Raw genomic sequence first — 21,236 nt, forward strand, 5'->3', positions numbered from 1 at the left:
GAGGCCCACAGTGACGATAGCAGCTCTGCCCTACTGGATCCTGATGACCAGCCCGGACCATCGTGGGCCTCGGGACAGTCGGTTCCCCTTGCACAGGCACAGCCCAACACCTACCTTCCACCCTCTGGTAACACCAGCACAGCACCCACCAGCGGGCCCAAACCTCCCTACCCAGGACAGGTTAATCAGCGGTGTGTCCACCACTACAGGGAACCCAGGGTAACCCACCACAACAACAGGGACCTGGGGGCAGTGGTAGTGGGCACACGGTCCAGGGGACGGAGGCACAGGAACACAGGGGAACTGGGAGGGCTGCTGTGCGACAGGGGGCGGACAGGCCAAGGGAACCCACTCTCCACGAGGCCCTATCCTCCATCATGGGAGAATACCACCACTCCCAGGAGACGATGGCGACGGTCCTGGACAAGTTGCAGGAGACCCTGCGCCTGCAGGAGGAACAGTATTTGGGGTTCAGGGAGGAGCTCAGGACCATCAGTTCTGCCCTGGGCACCATCGTAGGGGTGCTGAAGGACATACAGCAGACCTTGAGGGACACCGTGGCACTCCAAGGGGCCCCTGACACTAGCCAGGACGATGAACTGCCCACCACCTCCGCCGGCGCTAGTGGACAGGACGCCCCGCCACAGGACCATCACACCAGCACCCCACCCCCTGCAGACAGACAACCACCACCCAAGCGGTCCCTGAGATCCAGGAACAGGACAGAGCAAGATGGCAAGACCCCTGCCAGGAAATGAGACCACCCTGTTTGTCCACCCACTGTTCCACCTTGTTACCCTGTCCATACTTAAACTGCCCCAGCTCAACTTCCTATGCCCAGATGGGCAATGCACCTGTGAGACTAATAGACTGGACTCTGCCATGGACATTCCTCCACCATCACCCATCACCATTTTACCACCCCCTCCAATAATTAGCACTTCAATAAACACCCTTGAAACACAAAACAATCTGGAGTCAGTCTGTGATTTAGTAAATATGTATTATCAATGAAAGTGTGATAATGCGTTTCCTGTTGTAAAGCTAACATACCTATGTCACACATCACAAGTACTTGAAGGATGCAAGCAGATGATACGTTGGTAACCACACCTGTGAAACAGTAATCGAAAGGTACAACTCAGTTACCAAATAGTGGTTGAAACCGACAGACAGGATAGAGGTAGACCTGTGAAAGTTAATGTAATGTCAAACATGAAAATGTTCTCACCTGAGTGTCACTGGAAATATTGCTGTATGACTGACTCCCTGTTGTCGTTGTCTTCTTCCTCAGCTTCCTCCTCATCACTGTCCACAGGCTCCACAGGCTCCACAGCTGCTACAACACCGTCATCTGGATCATCCTCCTGCAGAAAAGGCACCTGGCGTCGCAAAGCCTGATTATGAAGCATGGAGCAGGCAATGATGATCTCGCACACCTTCTTCAGTGAATAGAATAGGGATCCACCTGTCACATGGAGGCACCTGAACCTGGCCTTCAGGAGGCTGAAGGTGCGTTCGATCACAATCCTAGTCCGCCCATGGGCCTCATTGTACCGTTCCTCTGCCCTGGTCCTGGGATTCCTCACTGGGGTCAATAGCCAGGACAGGTTGGGGTAACCAGAGTCTCCTAATAGCCATACACGGTGCCTCTGGAGTTGACCCATCATATCAGGGATGCTGCTATTCCTCAGGATGTAGGCGTCATGATCAGAGCCATGGAACATAGCATTTACCTGCGAGATGTACTGGTCTGCCAAACAGACCACCTGAACATTCATCGAATGATAACTCTTCCTGTTCCTGTACACCTGTTCACTCCTGTGGGGGGGGACAGAGCTACGTGGGTCCCATCAATGGCACCTATGACGTTGGGTATATGTCCAAGGGCATAGAAGTCACCTTTAACTGTAGGCAAATCTGCTACCTCAGGGAAAATGATGTATCTCCTTACGTGTTTCAGCAGGGCAGACAACACTCTGGACAGCACGTTGGAAAACATGGGCTGGGACATCCCTGATGCCATGGCCACTGTTGTCTGAAAAGACCCACTTGCAAGAAAATGGAGCACTGACAGCACCTGCACGTCAGGGGGGATTCCAGTCGGATGGCGGATTGGTGACATCAGGTCTGGCTCCAACTGGGTACGTAGTTCCTGGATTGTGGCACGGTCAAACCGGTAGGTGCCGATGACATGTCGCTCTTCCATTGTCAACAGGTCCACCAGCGGTCGGTACACTAGAGGATTCCGCCATCTTCTCACATGTCCCAGCTGACGGTGCCTACGAAGGACAACAGCGACGAATCAGTCATAATTCCTCCAGGTATGTACCCACAGTTACACACAAGACTACACCACTCACCAATCCCTTTCTGTATGTGTGCTGAGTGTAGGCCGAGCTATGTGTGACGCAGAAGTAAATGAAGCCATGTGGACCCCTGAAATGGCGGCTGCCTGACTTCTAAACTGAGACAATGGGATTTTGGGGTAACTGCGCTGGCGTTGCACACCGTCGCGGTAGGCGGTTGTAGACCGCGGCGCAATGCTGCATTGGTTAACATTGGACCCTATGGGTCCCAGGAGCCAATGAACAGGTGCGCAGGCGGTGATGATGCGCACCGCCACGGACGTCACCGCCACGGACGTCACCGCCGCGGACGTCACCGCCGCGGATGTCACCGCCATTTTCTATCTGTTCAATCACTAGATACCTCACCTTCGACAGGAGAGGACCTACACTGCAAGTGCTGCTGTGACCTCAGTCTGGAAGCGACGATGGCTGCTGCGTCTGGGGAAAGGGCCCCTGCCTTCACTGCACAGGAGTTGGAGAAACTGGTAGACGGGGTCCTCCCCCAGTACACGCTACTCTACGGTCCTCCAGACCAACAGGTTAGTACACAGGGAGCACGTTGTATGGGCTAGGCCTGGGTGAAGAGGGCTGGTTGGATGAGGGAAGGGGGCAGAGTTCATAGAACATTTATGCATGGTAATGAATGGGCCATATGGCCAGAGTAGGGAGGGGGGCACTCACATCGACGGTGCAGTTGGTAATGACTGTTCCTCTTTCCTTGTGCATGTCATGTAGGTCAGCGCCCACCAGAAGAGGGACATTTGGCGTGCCATCGCCAAGGAGGTCCGGACCCTGGGGGCCCACCAGAGACGGGGCACCCACTGCCGGAAAAGATGGGAGGACATTCGCCGCTGCAGCAAGAAGACGGCGGAGGATCAGCTGGGGATGGCCTCCCAACGTGGGAGGGGTGCCCGTCGCACCATGACCCCCCTGAGGTCCCGGATCCTGGCGGTGGCCTACCCGGAGTTGGATGGCCGCTTGAGGGCATCACAGCAGACACAAGGGGGTGAGTACAACCTCATTCTGTGGACTTTGTGCGCAGTGGAGGGGTCTGGGTGGGGGAGGAGGCCTGTGGGTGTACCTAGGCTAGGGCGAGTTTCGTAGGCTAGGCCCCTCCGTAATGCAGGCCATGTGGCACTCTACCCCACCTCAGCAGAGTGCCAAGTACAGGTGTAGTTGCCCCTGTGGCATCCATGTGTGCAGATGTCTACCATAGCCATGTAGGCCATATCCCAGAGATTGCATGTGCAGAGGGCAAGAGCACAGCGTAATGCAGGGGGCTGCTGTGTCTGTCTTGTCCGCCAACGGTAGCGGTATGCCATGCACTAAAACTCCCTTTCTTCTGTCTCCCCCCTTTTTCTGCTCTCCCTGTTCTTTTGTACATCAGCATCATCAGGCGGAGGTACAGTGGCACCGGAGCACGAGGGAGCTGCATCCCACATGGCCATGGAGGGCCACACCACGGACTCAGAATGGACCAGTGGGACGGAGGGCGAGGGGAGCTTCACGTTGGCCACCGGATCACCAAGCAGCGACACAGACTCGTTCGCCGATGGGGGCTCCCTTGTGGTGGCGGCACCATCTGTGCGCCCCACTTCTACAGGTACAGCTGCCACCTCCCCTACCAGCACTGCCCTCCCAGCAGCCCCTCAGCGTTCGCCCTGTGCCCGCTCACCGAGGAGGGTGGGCATCACCTTCGCCCCAGGCACCTCAGGCCCTGCCCCTGTCACCCCAGCTGCCCTCAGTGAGGAGGCCATTGACCTCCTCTGGTCACTCACTGTTGGGCAGTCTACCATTGTGAATGCCATCCAGGGTGTTGAACGAGAGTTGCAACACGGTAATGCATTACTGGAGGGCATTCATTCTGGTGAGGCTGTCCTTCAGCGAACCCTGCAATCTCTGGCCTCAGCACTGATGGCAGCCATTGTCCCTGTGTCCAGCCTCCCCCCTCCAACCTCCTCCACCCAGACCCAATCTCCTGTACCCCAGCCCATCCCAAGCACACCTACAGAGCAGCATGCACACAAGTCAGCACACACAAGTAGCTCAAGCAAACATAAGCATCACATAACCCACAGGGACTTACGCAAGCCTCACCCACGTACAGACACAGCAACATCCACTGCCTCCACTGTGTCCCCCTCCTCCTCTTCTTCCTCCTCCCTCCCAGTCTCGTCTACACACACACCTGCATGCACCACATCTACAGGCACCATGAATCGCACAAGGAGACCCAGCACCACGAGCCGCTCACCTGCACTCACCACCTCCACTGCCATTTACACGTCCCCTGTGTCCTCTCCCAGTGTGTCTGTGACACCCCCTCCCAAAGTACACAAACGCGGGCACCCACACACCCAACATCCATCCACCTCACGACAGCCTCCAGTACCTGCACCTGCACCCAAAACACCTAAAGTGACACCTCCGACAACCACCTCCTCTTCCTCCACTCCCAGACCCCCTCCAACTACCCATCCCAGTGTACGTCAAAAACTGTCCCTCTGTAAAGTTGCCCTTTTTGCTCCCACCCCCCCTCCAATTCATCACTCCCGTCGTAGAGCCTCAGCCAAAAAGCCTCCAATACCAGTGGTGCCTGTTCAAGGTTTGTGGAGTGCACCGGCCACCAGGGCAGGCAGTGTGACCCGGAGCCAAGGCACTGGCAGCCCACCCCCTGTAAAGGCTCTAAAATTAGAGATTGGACGACGGGACCGTGTGAAGACTCCTGGTGGGAAAACAACTCACATGGTTTCCAAGGGGATTGGAGAGTCAGCTGTGACTCCACCAAAGGTGGGGAAGGGCCAGAGGAAGTCTGCCCAGCCTGTTGTGAGTGTCATTGCGGAGAAGGGCGCCATCATTCCCGGCGGTCGAGACACAACCGCCAGCACCGTCATCACTGGTCAGGAGACCACCGCCGGAGTCACAGCCCAGGAGGTCCCAAGTATCGTCACTGGTCAGGAGACCACCGCCGGAGTCACAGCCCAGGAGGGCCCAAGTATCGTCACTGGTCAGGAGACCACCGCCAGAGTCACAGCCCAGGAGGGCCCAAGTAATGTCACTGGTCAGGAGATCACCGCCGGATTCACAGCCCAGGAGGGCCCAAGTTTCGTCACTGGTCAGGAGACCACCGCCGGACTCACAGCCCAGGAGAGCCCAAGTATCTTCACTGGTCAGGAGACCACCGCCGGAGTCACAGCCCAGGAGGGCCCAAGTATTGTCACTGTTCAGGAGACCACCACCGGAGTCAGTGCCCAGGAGGGCCACGGCTGCCACAGCCCAGGTGGGCTATGATGGAACATCATGCCACACACCAATGCCCAGTGCAGGGAACGTCATGCCACACACCAATGCCCAGTGTAGGGAACGTCATGCCACACACCAATGTCCGTACCAGAACCGTCATGGCAAAGCACCGCTGAACAGTCCAAAGACCGCCATAGCAAAGCACCGCTGAACAGTCCATAGACCGCCATGGCAAAGCACCGCTGAACAGGGCAATGACCACCATGGCAAAGCACCGCTGAACAGTCCAAAGACCGCCATGGCAAAGCACCGCTGAACAGGGCAAAGACCGCCATGGAAAAGCACCGCTGAACAGGGCAAAGACCGCCATGGCAAAGCACCGCTGAACAGTCCAAAGACCGCCATAGCAAAGCATCGCTGAACAGGGCAAAGACCACCATGGCAAAGCACTGCTGAACAGTCCAAAGACGGCCATAGCAAAGCACCGCTGAACAGGGCAAAGACCACCATGGCAAAGCACCGCTGAACAGGGCAAAGACCCGCAATGGTGAAGACCGCTGAACAGGGCAAAGACCACCATGGTGAAGACCGCTGAACAGGGCAAAGACCGCAATGGTGAAGACCGCTGAACAGGGCAAAGACCGCCATGGTGAAGACCGCTGAACAGGGCAAAGACCGCCATGGTGAAGACCGCTGAACAGGGCATGCACTGGGTAGGAATGAATAGACCGCCACATCAGGCATCCTTATCCCATGTGCAGCTGGGACAGTGACAGGACAGGAACTTTCACGGGGAGACTCATCCAGTCTAGGCACCAGTCCCCCCCAGAACCAGTGGAGAATGTTATCGACTTGTGAGACTGTGGCTTTGCACTCCCCAGGATGGCACAGTGGGCAAGCCACCCACTGTAGAGACTTGTGCGACTGTGGCTTTGCACTCCCCAGGATGGCACAGTGGGCAAGCCACCCACTGTAGAGACTTGTGCGACTGTGGCTTTGCACTCCCCAGGATGGCACAGTGGGCAAGCCACCCACTGTAGAGACTTGTGAGACTGTGGCTTTGCACTCCCCAGGATGGCACTGTGGGCAAGCCACCCACTGTAGAGACTTGTGAGACTTTGGCTTTGCACTCCCCAGGATGGCACAGTGGGCATGCCACCCACTGTAGAGACTTGTGAGACTGTGGCTTTGCACTCCCCAGGATGGAACAGTGGGCATGGAGCCCCGTCGTGGATCTGGCTTTGCACTCATCTGGCTGAGGTGCCCCCCCTTCCCTTCCCCCTGAGGTGCCTGTAGTATTTCTATCTGATGCCCCGGCAGTGTTCTCTCCGATTGCTGTCAGGTATCTTTTGTGGGCCTCACCCATGCATTTTTGGACTGTTGGTGCACGGACATTGTTATGTACATATCTGCACTACTTCTCGTAATGTATATATTTCTGACAGAATTTCGTATATATCAGTATATTTTTGTAAGACATGTATATTGCTACATTACAATGTTTGAACGGATTTCGCTTTGTCTTTTCATTCTTCTGGGGGGATTGTGGGTTGTTACTGTGATTTTTGTGGATGCATTGGTGTGTATGTTGTATTATGCGAGGTTGGGGGTGGGGGTGTTTGGTGGGTGTCCCCCTAACTTTTGCCTCCCCCTCCCCATGTCGTAGGTGCAGTACTCACCGTTATCTTCGGCGCCTATGTAGATGATGGTCGTAGAGGAGCAGAAAGACAAGGGCAGGGAGTATTTGGGGTTCCGGGTCCATGGAGTCTTCGTTCCTCATCGAATGTGTTGAGGTGAGCGTTTTCCCATTGCAGAAACTGTTTCCGCCGTGTTTCTGTCCACGGTGAATCCGCCCCGGAAAAGGTGGCGGATTGGTGGGTTGTAATACTATGGGCGGTACATTGTGTTCCACCTGTCTGTTGGCGGTGACCGCCGCGCTGCTTGTCTGTACCGCAGTGGTAGGCGGTGTGTTAAAGTGGCTGTCTTTTTTGGCGGTTTCCGCCAGGGTCATAATTCCATTTCTTTATCCGCCGCACTGTTTGCGGTATTACCGCAGCTTTAACACCGTCCGCCAGGGTTGTAATGACCCCCAAAATGTAATACAAAAGAAATACAGTACACTAATGCCAAGGCCCTGATCTACAAGCTGGACATGTGTTTGGCTCAACACACACACCACAGGTAAGGAGTATCTACAAATAGGAGACAGCAAACCCTTGACCAATCCCAGCGCCACACATGTCTGGAAATGCAGACCTTTGTCCACATCATATACTTCCAGTAAGCCATGACTTACAACAAACACAGAGATGCAAGAAAACCCCTGGCCATGAATTGCATGCACACCTATGCCATTGCATACTGTAAAGGGTTTACTACATATTTATCAAACTGTAAAAACAGAAGTGAAAATTTGGGGAAAAGCCTTACCTACCCTAATCTACTCTAACTACTCATTACCCAGAACTGTCCCTAACTAACCTAAGCTAAACTTACTTATCACATTTAACGAAACGTTCTAAACATCAACCCCCACCCCACTTATGAGACGGGACACATGGAGGACAACAGATACTAACCCAAACACATACTATCCTATACTAAACAAATATATTTTTTTTTGTATTTTTTTTTATACACATTTTATTTTTTATTGTTTTTTTAAACACACAAGAACCCCAACATTGCCACCACCCACCAACCCACTCAAAAAGAAACAGTAGAAATAATCAGGAAACTAACACTAATTAAACACTAATTAAACTAACATCCTATACTAACCTAACACTAAGCCCCCCAAACCCACAAAGAATAAGAATCAGGAAAGAGGAGGGAGGGGATGGAGGGGAGAAATCATGTCTGTCAACACTGCTGCAGGTTGGCCGTCCGGAGGGTCCTCTTGATTGACCACACCCACCGGTTTACATGTCGCAGTCGACTAATTTTTCGCAGGACCCGGTCCAATTTACGCTGCATCTGTACAAAAGCAGCAGGGTTAATAGCTGCAGCTGGGGTAGTCTGGGTGCCAGCTGAGGAAATGTGGGACCATGTAGTGTCCATGGCTGTGGACTGCCCTGCAGGTGGTGCTGTGCTAGGGCCTGGAGCACTTGCTGAGGTGGTTGCCGTAATGGTCCCAGCTGCTGGACGTGCCACCTGGGTGGTCGTGGTGCTGGTGCTGGTGGTGGCTGTGGTGAGCAAAGAAGGGCTGCCTTGTGGGAATGCCCTCCAGGCTCCGGAGGCCCGTTTGTGCTGGAATCTGCGGGCCATTCTTCGGTACCCAGACTCTACCTGAAGTATGTGCTGATACCTCATTGCCCGCCTTTGAAACTCCTGGACCTGGATGGGTGTCATATTAGGAGCTGTGAAGACAAATAGAAAAACTAACCTTAGGAACTGCATTGTGTGAAATGTCACAAGAAGTAAATCAGACAATACATCAATTGTACTTGTAACAGCTCATATCATCATACAGATCATTGATTGTCCCTGAGGAAGTACATGGCAGGCCAGCCTACAAAGGTTCCATCACACATAGCACATCCAAACCCTACAAGATGGGTAACAACTGGCATGATTTTGGCATTATAGTTCTGCCAGTTGTCAGCTAGCAATCATGCAGCACATCCTCCGCCAATGCCAGGGCTACAAAAGTCATTGTATGGGATGGAAATCTAGGGCCACATGATCTGAAAGTTGTCAATGGACTTGCTAGTATAGTACTCATGTGGGAAACATTTGTGTGTATACTAGTGTTGAGCGATTAGATTAAGCATTAGCAGAAGACATCTGTATTTGTAACTATTTGTAACTATTGTGAACATTTCGAGGAATCCATTTTGTATTCATGGCAGCCATTTTCTCTGCAACATGCTGCCATGTGCTCACCATGTGCTCTGTCCTACCTTTCTGTTAACTACTCTTTAAATCTGCCTAGTGACAAGTTATATTCAGCATCTCCCACTTTCGCACATGCTCAGTAAGGTCTGCAGCTGTTAGTCCTTGAAAACTGTTAGCTCCTCCTACCTGTCGACTGTGCATTTTCCACATGACCTTACATGTATACAAGTCTTGCTTCTATAATTGTACCACCTCCTTTTAGCCCCTGCCTGGGTATAAAAGGACCATGCTCTCTCAGTTCAGTGTGCTACTTCAGACATTACCAAAGGGTGCTGTTTGAACTGTAGTACCACCTCATGAGGTTAATAAACTTTGTCTTTTATTTCAGTTCCTGTGCCAACTTCTTCCTACATGGTCTGAGGACTTTGTGCAGAGAAAGGTGAACCCCTTGCACTAGTAGGCCTTGCTGAGGCTTACTTCAACACTGGGTTCAGACAAAAGATTCACTGATTTACATGCCTGTGTACCAAACTTGTATCATCAGTCCTAGGTACACTATTCACAAACCCATGCCTGTGTTTGAGGGTGCGGGGTAGACTAACAACTAACAATTTCAAACAACATGGACACCCAGGAAGCTTAGGAAAGCTGGACATGTGTTTGGCTCAACACACACACCACAGGTAAGGAGTATCTACAAATAGGAGACAGCAAACCCTTGACCAATCCCAGCGTCAGACATGTCTGGAAATGCAGACCTTTGTCCACATCATATACTTCCAGTAAGCCATGACTTACAACAAACACAGAGATGCAAGAACACCCCAAGCCATGAGTTGTATGCACACCTAGGCCATTGCACTCAAGTGCCACATACTCGTAGCACTACATGTGGAGCTACATGCTGCTAGGAAGTTCAACCTACAGTTTAATAAGTACATTAGTGAATTGGGAAGCAGAAGTCTGTGGGTAAGCATCTAGCAGCCCCATTCTGAAAGAATGTGGGTCTGACAGGCTGACTAAATCACAGATTAGGCCCAGTGTGACTCTTTCTGATACAAGTGTTATCCACATGACTCATCCCCATTCACACTGCAGGGACTACAGGACTGACCTAGAATCCCTAAATAAGACAATAGGATAAGGAGTGGCCAACTAAAATATGGTGATAAAATGAAATTCCACTCATGGAACAAAACAAATGATTGCCCAGTGCATCACACCTTGCTATGTGTGAAATACACAGGAGTCCATCACACATCACCAGCAAACACAACACATAACAGACTTATCAAGACTTACTGGAGTTGTCTGGTTCCTCGAATCTAGCCACCTCGCCAACAGTGTGGGGTGCCGGTCCACCTGTAAGGCATGGAAAGGAGAAATGTGCTCAATTTCTGTGCACTGTCCAACAATTCCAAAGACAAATACTATGTGTAAGATTACATAAGTAAGTAAAGCCACTCAGACATGATGATACTGCATCCGATATAGCACGGCTAACATGTACATACCATGGGTCTCTGTGAGTGTTACACGCATATCTGCACACATGCAGTGGCCCTAACTATCATGTGGTGGCAAACATGCTCCTTCATTAGTGAGCAGACATAATAATGGAATGTATTAATCTCATCATGTGTATGCAAGAGAGACATCCAAAGCCACTTTCCTTGAGGAGTGCATTACCAGTCAACCAGCCATTGTGCCCATGACAAATTTATGACACACAGGTACAATGTACAGAGGGGCAGGGACAGTTGTTAGCCCTCATGTTGTTACAGTTTCTTCATTTGATGTGGCCCAGCTATGATGAGTTGCACCAACCATAGAGATATGAACCCATGTGCATACATTTGGCCAGCCATCCCTAAATGAAAGGTGGAACAACAAACACCAAATACCAGTCTAAGATGTTAGCTGAGGGCACCTTACACTTTTTCCCTATGTCTCCAAATCCAGATCTGACATGTATCTGAAATGAAGAAGGGCCACAATAATCCCTAAGGTTTTGGGAATTTCCGTGATCGCTTTCCTTACACACTCACCAGACACATATGAGACATATGTTTGGGCCACATTGCTGTCATCAATTGACGTGAAGCCTGCACTCATTTACAGCCTCATGTAGTGTTTCAAAAGTCAGTCTAGCTGTTGCATGAACAAATGTTGGTAATGAATTGGAAATTTCTATACCTCACAGCCAAATGTGACCTATATCTATGCATAATTGGCTCCTGATTTGTGTTGCTGTTTGACACAAAGGCAGCACCAACTTACATAAAGAAAAGTATTCAGTAAGTTTGCAGAGCTCTTGCTTCTTAACAGCTAGCAATTGTGGTCCCTATCATAGTACATAAAAGACCTTGTATGTTTCCAAAGCATTCCACACACTCAACAATATTGCCAGCAGATATTGTACAAATCATCTGATGTCACTACAGAGCATTTAATCGTGCACATTTACATGATTTGTACTCACCAACAGGGCCACCAATCACAATACCCAGGTAGTCCAGCAGATATTGCTCCCTGGAGATGAGGTCAGCCCAGCGGTGCTTCAGCTGGTGGTCATTCCATGGTGTCTGATAAACGCGTTGCAGATGATGCAAGACCTTTGCCCACCGGAGCCTCTGTGCCTCAGTGTGATACCCACCTGCCTCAATCATAAGGGGGAGGAAATGGCACAACAGCCTTATAAAACCACCCAGCTCCTCCTCACCCATCTTGAACAGACAAGGCCTACCCAACATCTTAGCAGCAAAAGATAAATAGGGGATAAAGGGGAACATAGGAGAATAGGGGAAAGTAGAATATGAAAAACTTAAACTAAACAACTAAAACAGCCTAACGAGACCCAAACTAACACTACCCACAACAGACTCCCAACAAAACGAAGACAATACTATACAACACAATTGTACACAAAAAACACTCAGACAGGATACAACAACAATATTTTATTCACAAAATGACAAGAAATGGACCACACAGGAGACAAAAGCACAATTTGACCAGACAAAACTCTCAACACAGCCACACAGTCAGGAAGTATCACAGACTGCAAAGTGAAAGTGAAAGTCAACCCACTGTACATAATCTGTAAACAGGATATCCTATTACATCACTTCCTGCCTAAAATGGTGGCTGTTTTTATCGTTATGCGTCAAAAAATGTTGACGCTTACAGTCTGGGCGTCATTTTTTTCGACACACAGGAGTAGAAATGAGGCCGCATCCATATTTTTGGAAATAGTTTAACACTTAACCAATTTTCTGAGGTACAGTGTGGAAGAGTCAATGGTGTTTTCAGGGCATTACGCGTTGTGTTTCGGGCATAAGCATCCTTTTTTAATGCTTGTGTGTAATTTTTTGATGTGTATGCATCAGAATTTCAGGTCATTAACTGGGTTTGGGTCATTTTACCATTTTTATGTTATGTTACATTTGTGACACAACTGAGATAGTCTGATTGCACCCACTTTGGTCATGACGGTGTATGGGCACATGTGAGATATACTACTGCGGACCATGATCCGCTACTTCATTTACAGGATTTTCACTCTTGACTGATGCACTAGATGGCCACACGTGTGGCCTACATATATGTATTGCACATATTGGGCATGTTTGGCGTCAGGAGAGGATAGCAAGGTGACGCACATAAGTACAATACCTCAATGCCTATGGCTCAATGTGTGTGCATTGACTACTAATGTATTTGTTGACCCAGTGTGTGTGCATCACAAGATGCATTATTGCAAATATGCTTGTATGAATGTGTCCAACCCTCAGATGCAAGTCAGTGTGGAAATGAGAGAGGACATGTGTTAGTCATACATGTAGCAACATCTGTTGTGTGCACTTCCACCACAAATGACAAAGCATGCACCGGATAGATGGCAGACGCTTGTTCATGTCAATGGTCCAAAACTTGCCCATCACATGTCCTGGAATTTTGGATACTGCTTCCTAGGCACTTGTTGGTGAACCCACCGTGAGTCAGGCACAAATACAGACTAAGTGGGTACCATGTTATTGACACGGAAAGCCAAAGGTGACCCACAAATGTAATATCATGCCTCAGTTGTGGTCATATGACAGAGCCACAAATCTCCTGTGGCAGTGGTGGACCAGCAGACGAAGCAGCATGTGGCCACATATTTCCAGTGATCAATTGCACAGAGGTGTCTGGTTCATGTGTGTGGTCCAATGTTGATCCTGTATATTTTTAGGGGTCTATGTCACAGTTACGTCCAGGTCTTATCATGAGTCAGTGGCGGCTATTCCTGTATCTACTGAGTATCCTTCGGAGATCAATGGAAGTAAAGCCAATGAGGACATAAGAACCGACATGGGGATGGTCCCATCCTGTTACTGCAGACGTGTTATGAGACTGTCAACAGGGCAACCTTGGTGTGCTGAGTGAGATCATATCTCAGGAGTCATGTTCCGGCAGGTGTCATTACAACATTTGTACACAGGCTGGCCTGTAAAGTTCCCACTGCATCTGGGAACATCATAGCCTCTGTGTTGATTAATCTTGCAGCTATTCAGCATGCACGGCCCATCAATATGTTGTGAGCAATGTGATTCAGCATGTGAACTGTCAGGGTCATAACATGTGGGGACTTTTCATGCACATTATCAGAGTTTGCTGGTTCTGCTGGAGGCACCATACCCAATCCCTGCATATGGCCCTGGTACACTGTCAGACTTTGTTGCTCATGCATACATGAGACCCAGACAAGGGATAGGCCATGATTTGGGTATTTGGAGACAAGTTCCCCATTATGGTACAATAAAAAAGCAGATTATGTTATACAATGTATTTGAGTATGCATTGAGGAAGCACCTGACAAAATACACCTGGAGGAATGTGAGGGTTGGGAAAGCATGTATGATACATATGTAGCCACAAGGAACCTTTAGGGTAATGCACAGACAGGTGCCAGTCAGGCTGACAGGATGCAGGGTCAATCAGGATCCAGCAATTTCACAAGGTACATACTCAGTGGTCTGACTAAGACTGGTTGGAGGAAGAACAAGACAGTTGACATGGAAAACTGTGTTTGTCCTGTGTTTTGGAAGGTGACACATAAACCCAAGGGCTATGTTACAAGACTTATTTTCCTAGCAATACATAACAGTGTAATCGACAAAATGGCAGCTTCAATGCTGTTCCAATCATCTGCACAGGGCAGTGCATGTTCAAATGGGTGGTCTTCATGGAGGTGCTCACAGGTGTGTGCTGCATCAGTTTCTCACACGTCCTGTAGGTGAGATTTGAGTTCAAATGGCCAACAGTACCTTTCACATGGGAAGCAATCTACAGGTGATAACAGGGCTTAGAGACTACAAGCCAGTGCATTATTTGACCTGACGTCCATGCAGACAGATGTACTATGACTATGGCATACCATATACGAAAGGGTGAAGCACACTGGATTACTATTGTTAGTCTGTGTGTGTGTAGAGGAGGGAATATCTGGGTACACATATTACCATTCCAAGGACCTTTTAAGACAGGTGGGGTGAGACCAGGAGCATGGGTGTGTCAGGAGTTAGGACATGGGCTGACATGTACATGGAATGTCATGTGCGCAAAGTTTGTCATAGGTGTGGCACTTGTGCTCTCTATGTTCTGCTTATATGGAATTCTATTCACAGATAGTCCTTGCAAAGATAGGTGCTGTACGACTTACTGCTGTCAAGGGTCTGGTCATACATTCTTGTTACCAATGCAATAGCACATCCACTGCCTCATGTATGAGGCATTTTTTTCCCTTGTTGACTGATGGTGTCTTAGTTGTGTGCCATATGCTGCGATGAACCATGTTGCCAACATGTATGTGTGAAATAGGTGTGGTCCTCTGCTATTGCCCTTCAAAGGTGAAATGTACAGGATATATGTCATTTACAGTGTGTGTGAATGTGACTGTTGTATAATACGCATCACAATTGCTTTGGAAATTTCTGTGTCCTGATCGGTATATCAGCAATGCTCCATGAGGCTACACTCTTATTCGGATAGTTAGAGATAAAGGTGAGCAAAAATTATTACCCAGACCATGATATGGTGATTATTATCATTGTTTATTTACATATGTTGATACAGTGGTGATGGTGAGTTGTTTCAAAAGAAATTGTTCACAATATGTTGGCGCCTATGCAATCCAGCAGCTGTGTTTTGTTGTTCCCCCTCATGTTGCAGGCCAGCATCCTCCTCTTCCTCCTCTTCAGGCATTTGTGGCTCTGGTTCTAATAGGGGAATGTTCTTTCGTACACAAATGTTGTGCAGGATGACACATGTTAAAATGATCTTGCAGACCATTTCTGGTGAATATAGGAGGCTGCCACCATTGATATCAAGGCACCTGAATCTCGACTTGAGGATGCCAAAGGTCCTCTCGACTATGGTGCGTGTCCTCCTATGTGCCTCATTGTAGGCACGCTATACTGCAGTGCTTGGGTTGCCAAATGGTGTCATAATCTATGGCTGGATCCCATACCCCTGATCAGCTGAAAGAGAAAATGATTTGGATCATGGTGATGTAGCTTGCCCCTTTATTATCACCTTGCATGACAGTAGTTGTCTTGTGTTGTCTGTGACACTTTTGTGTTATTGTGTTGATTCCTAGGCTTCTAGGATGTACCATCTGCATTGGGTTGTTTCCTTGGCTGAACAAGTGTTTGCCTGCTGACCGGTTGTCAGCAGTATGTTTTGGGATTTGCAGTACAGTGTGCACTCCCTAGCATTGTGACTTGTGATACAGGTGTTCCGGTGCCTTCACTGGGGATGAGATGATAGTTCCATACACAGATTAAATTTGACAGTGGTGGTAACACGGTAGCATCTATGTACCCTGGACAACCCATACCTTTAGACATATGCAATGGATTAATTTAAACATCAGTGAGACGCTTACATTTTGCAAGGTGACAATTAGCAAAACCTCTACATATGTTGTGATCATTGACATCTTGACATTAGACTGTAAACTAATTTCAGATGTGTGACACGTTCACTGCATATCCTATCAAAAATGCCTAGCGGTGTCACAACCTCAGTGTGTTCCTGTTCACATGTTGCTGTTGTGGTGTATGTGTTGTTTGTCCTAGAGGGTTGCTGTGCAGTGTGTATATAAGTAGGTTTCGGTACTTACCAACAAGTAGTCCATTGCCATATCATCCATCCTGGAAGTGTTGATTGATGGTACAGTGACGGAAGATGAATGAGTCATGTACACTCCCAGGATACGTTGCCACGATGTTGGTGATCAATCCTTGGTGATCCACAATGGCCTGCACATTGATGGAGTGTGTGTGCTTCATGTTGCAGTATAGGTGTTCAGTTGCAGCAGGTGGCACAAGGTGTACATGTGTGCAGTCAATGGCACCAAGGACATGTGGGAATCCATTAATGAGGCAAAACCCCTGTTTTGTCTCCTGCTGCTTCTGCTGTGTGTTTGGGAAGCAGATGTGGTGGGGTGTGCGTCTGATGATGGCATCCAGTACCTTGGGCAGAAAGGCAGAGAATAATGTCTGTGATATCCCAGCAACCAGGGCGCCAGTGGTTTGAAAGGAGCCACTTGCCAACATGTGTAGTACAGCTAGCAGCTTGGTTTCTGTTGGGATGGTGCGGGTGTCAGCAAGCTGGGTGCCAACTGTGGCTCAATGTTGCACAGAAGCTGCTGAATGGCTTGCCAGTTCAACCTGTACCTCTGGATGCTGTCATGTTCCCTGAGGCCATGAAGGGTTGTCCTGGTGCCGATATATCCTCTCCTGCCTTTTGCGTTACCTTTGGGGTCCCTGCTGGTGTTGGGGTAGCTGCTGTTGTTGTTGCTGTGCTCTGCGTCTGTGTGCACGCTGGATGAGAAGCACCTCCATGTCTCCCTTTTGCTGCTCTGCTGTTGCTTCTGTGTGTTCTGATTAAATACAGGTGTGTTTGCCCCATTTTAACGCCTGCCCTGACCCATGCGTTAATTTTTTACACAAATTGGGCTGTGTGTAATTTTCCGACTCCGCCTCCCGGCCGTGCAGGATTTTTGCCCAGTAGTATAAATACGACCCACAGGCGATAAAGTCATTTTTTTGACAGGAACACCTACCTTGCATATGATTAACACAAGGCGGTTTCCCGCATCCAGAAAATTACGCACACAGCGGGATTTTGACGTCCGCGGGCTCGGGAGTCAAAGTTTAAATATGGGGCAAGGTTTGCGCTGAATGTGCGTCAAGAGTTTGCACGCACATTCGGCGCAGACAGAATATAAATATGCCTCTAAATGTATTAATAAATAACAAAGTGGCTAGATCCACTAAGGTGATTTCTTGGCATGCAAATAGGCTACTATATAATAAAAACAAGTGAAGTACAACTGGCAGCTCTTAGGCAGATGTGATTATGTTGCAAAAGATCTAAATGTGCCTCATAGTGAGATTAACCTATTAGAGACATTTTGAGCCTCTATAGTGTTGCAAACTGGCAAGAATCAACAATCAGTGGCGCTAGAATATATTGCTAAATAATTCCACCCAATTCTCTGTTGTAGCAAAGATAGGAGATATGTTTGGTAGGTGAACCTTAGCACCAATATTTGTGTCAGCCCGGGAACTGTTCAGATATTAGCAGTTAAAGTCTTTGAGATGAAAGCCCTGCATATATTTACAGGGATACATATTTAGGGCCACACATACGAAGGCTTTTGCATGTCGCAAACAGCGAATCAGGCTGTTTGCAATGTGTAAAATGCACTTCCCCATGTTCAAAACAATTTTTGTGATTTGGTAAACTATTTACCGAATCGCAAAAAGGGATTGCAACTCGCAATTAGGAAGGGGTGTTCCCTTCCTAATTGCGACTCGCAGTCCCATGTATGATTGTTTTGTGACCGCCAATGCGGTCGCAAAACAATCGCAGTTAGCACCAGTGTCACACTGGTGCCAACCCATTCACAAATGGGAAGGGGTCCCCATGTGAATGTCAGTGAAAACATTTTCGTTTCATTTTTTTATTTTGAAATGCACCTTGCTTTATTGAAAAGCAGTCACAGACATGGTAGTCTGCTGTCTCCAGCAGGCCACCATCCCTATGAGGGTGCCATTCCCATAGGGGTCCCAAATTGCGACCTATCTCATGAATAATCATGAGGTGGGCATTTGCGACCCCCTTGCGAATCGCTAATAGTGTCATTGACACTATACAACATTCGGTTTTGCAAGTCGCAAAACCAAACGTTGGTACATGTGGCCCTTAGTGCTGGAGCAGATAAACAGAGCAACAAAAGAAGGCAGAACCCACATCCCAAACTGAGATGACTGTAAGGGTGTTGATGCAGAACATAGGTGTTGGAAATGGCCTTTCTACAGGGTCACCCCCAAACTTTTTGCCTTCCTCCTCTTTTTCTATCCTCATTTTTGCTGGCTTAGGACTCTGCACACATTACCACTGCTACTCGGAGCTAAAGTGCAAATGCTCTCTCCCTACAACACAGTGACATTGGCTCATTCCCAATTGGCATACTTAATTTACTTGTAAGTCCCTAGCAAAGTGTTCTACATTTGCCCAGGGCCCGTAAATTAAATACTACTAGTGGGCCAGCAGCACTGATTGTGTCACCCACATAAGTTGCCCTTAACCCTGTCCCAGGCATGCCACTGCAAGGCCTTTGTGTGCAGTTTCACTGCCACTTCGACTTGGCATTGAAAAGTACTTGCCAAGCCTTAAACTCCCCTTTTTCTACATATAAGTCACCGCTAAGGTAGGCCCTAGGTAACCCGTAGGGCAGGGTGCAATGTAGGTATAAGGCAGGACATCTACCCATGTAGTTTATATGTCCTGGTAGAGTAAAACTCATACATTTGTTTTCCACTACTGTGAAGCTTTCTCTTTTTTTATAGGATAGCATTAGGACTACCCTTACATACTGTTTGAGTGGTAGATTCTGATTAGAAAGGGGTAAACATGGCCATAATGGTAATACAAAGTCCTGCGGACTGGTGAAGATGGATTTTATATTACTATTTTAGAAATGGCACTTTTAGAAAGTGAGCATTTCTCTGCACTTAAAAACTTCTGTGCCTTACAATCCACATCTGGTTAGGTTAGTTGACAGCTCCCTTGTGCATTTCACAGGATTCTCAGCCACACCTGCACACATCTGCTTACTGAATGGGTCTTCCTGGGCTGGGAGGGGGGAGGGCCTGACACTTACATCAATGGACTGTCAAACCCCCTACTGGGACCCTGTCAGACAGGATGGAACTGAAAGGGGACCTTGTGCACGTCTAAGACACTCTTTGAAGTCTTACTCATTTCAAATGCACATTTGGGTATTTAAACAGGGTCTCTGACCCTACCAACTCAGACACTACTTGACAACATACCTCCTGGGAAAGAAAGTCTGAACCAGAACCTGCAACCTGCTAAGAGAAGCTGCCTGGCTGTCCAAAGGACTCACCTGACTGCTTTGCTGTAAATGACTGCTGCCTTGCTGTTGCCCTGCTGCTTTGCTTCCCTCTAGCTCTGCTGAGAAGTGCTCTCCAAAAGCTTGGATTGAGCTTGCCTCCTGTTTCCCGAAGTCTGGGGGCCAAAAAGACTTCACCTCTGCAAAGAACTCCTTGTGCGGTGAAAATCGTTGCACAGCCTACCCTGTGGTGAGAAAATCAATGCATCACTCAACCGGAACGACGCAGCCTGGCTCTCCGAGTGGAGATCGATGCAGCACCAGTGTTGTGACCAGAACTTCAATGTACTGTCCATCGGATTGACCCATTGCCGAGCCAAAATGACGCAGCCTGACTTCCTGCTAGAGGAACTGACGCAGCACCTGCCATGCAACAGAATTTTTCCCGCATCGCCCACCGGATCGACGCAGCTCGTGTGACTACCAGGATTTCTCTGCATCATCCCTGGGGTGTCCAAATACACAGCAACCTGAAGAGGATCCAAGTCTGTGCACCGGAAATCGTTGCAAAGCCCCTGCTGTGTGGAAAAACATTGATGCATCGTCTGTGTGTGCCTGGAGAAACCAACGCACACCTCCTTGTTTTCCACGCATCTCCTCCTCTGCGGTCCCATGCAGTTAATTTAGATGTAAACTAGGTACATTGCACTCGCAAGAGACCATTGTTGTTTGTAAGAACTAAAGATTCTATTTATAATTACAACAGTGATATTCCAACTTGCATTTATCAAATCTTGATTGTTTTGACCTTAACTAACTCAGTTGAATATTCTATAATTTTCTAAACCTGTGTGGTGTATTTTTGTGGTGTTTGCACTGTGTTATTGCATGATTTATTGCACAAATACTTTACACATTTCCTTCTAAGTTAAGCCTGTCTGCTCAGTGCCAAGCTACCAGAGGGTGGGCACAGGATAATTTGGATTGTTTGTGACTTACCTTGACTAGAGAGAGGGTCCTTGCTTGGACAGAGGGTAACCTGACTGCCAACCAAAGTCCCCATTTCTAACAATAGGCCTGTGTGATTCATAAAGAAAGTTGAACCCAGATAACACTGGTGGCATGCATTGTATTCTGCTTGCTACAAAACTCTGTCTCAAATTTATACTGTCAGTCTCCCTGTTGAGAATTTTTGATGATTTTACACTATCCCACTGGCATTATTCTTACCACAATTGATTCTTTACAACACAGATGTTTTAGTCAAGTAAGAAGATCTCTCATTGGTGTTTTGACTGACTATTGCTGGAACATTTATACTTTAGGACTTCGGTTAAGAATAACATAAAGAAATACCTCAAAGCTAAAGCTTGCTCAGCCAATATTTGTTGAGCTAT

The sequence above is a fragment of the Pleurodeles waltl genome, chromosome 11, assembly GCF_031143425.1.
Source record: "Pleurodeles waltl isolate 20211129_DDA chromosome 11, aPleWal1.hap1.20221129, whole genome shotgun sequence".
NCBI lineage: Eukaryota > Metazoa > Chordata > Amphibia > Caudata > Salamandridae > Pleurodeles > Pleurodeles waltl.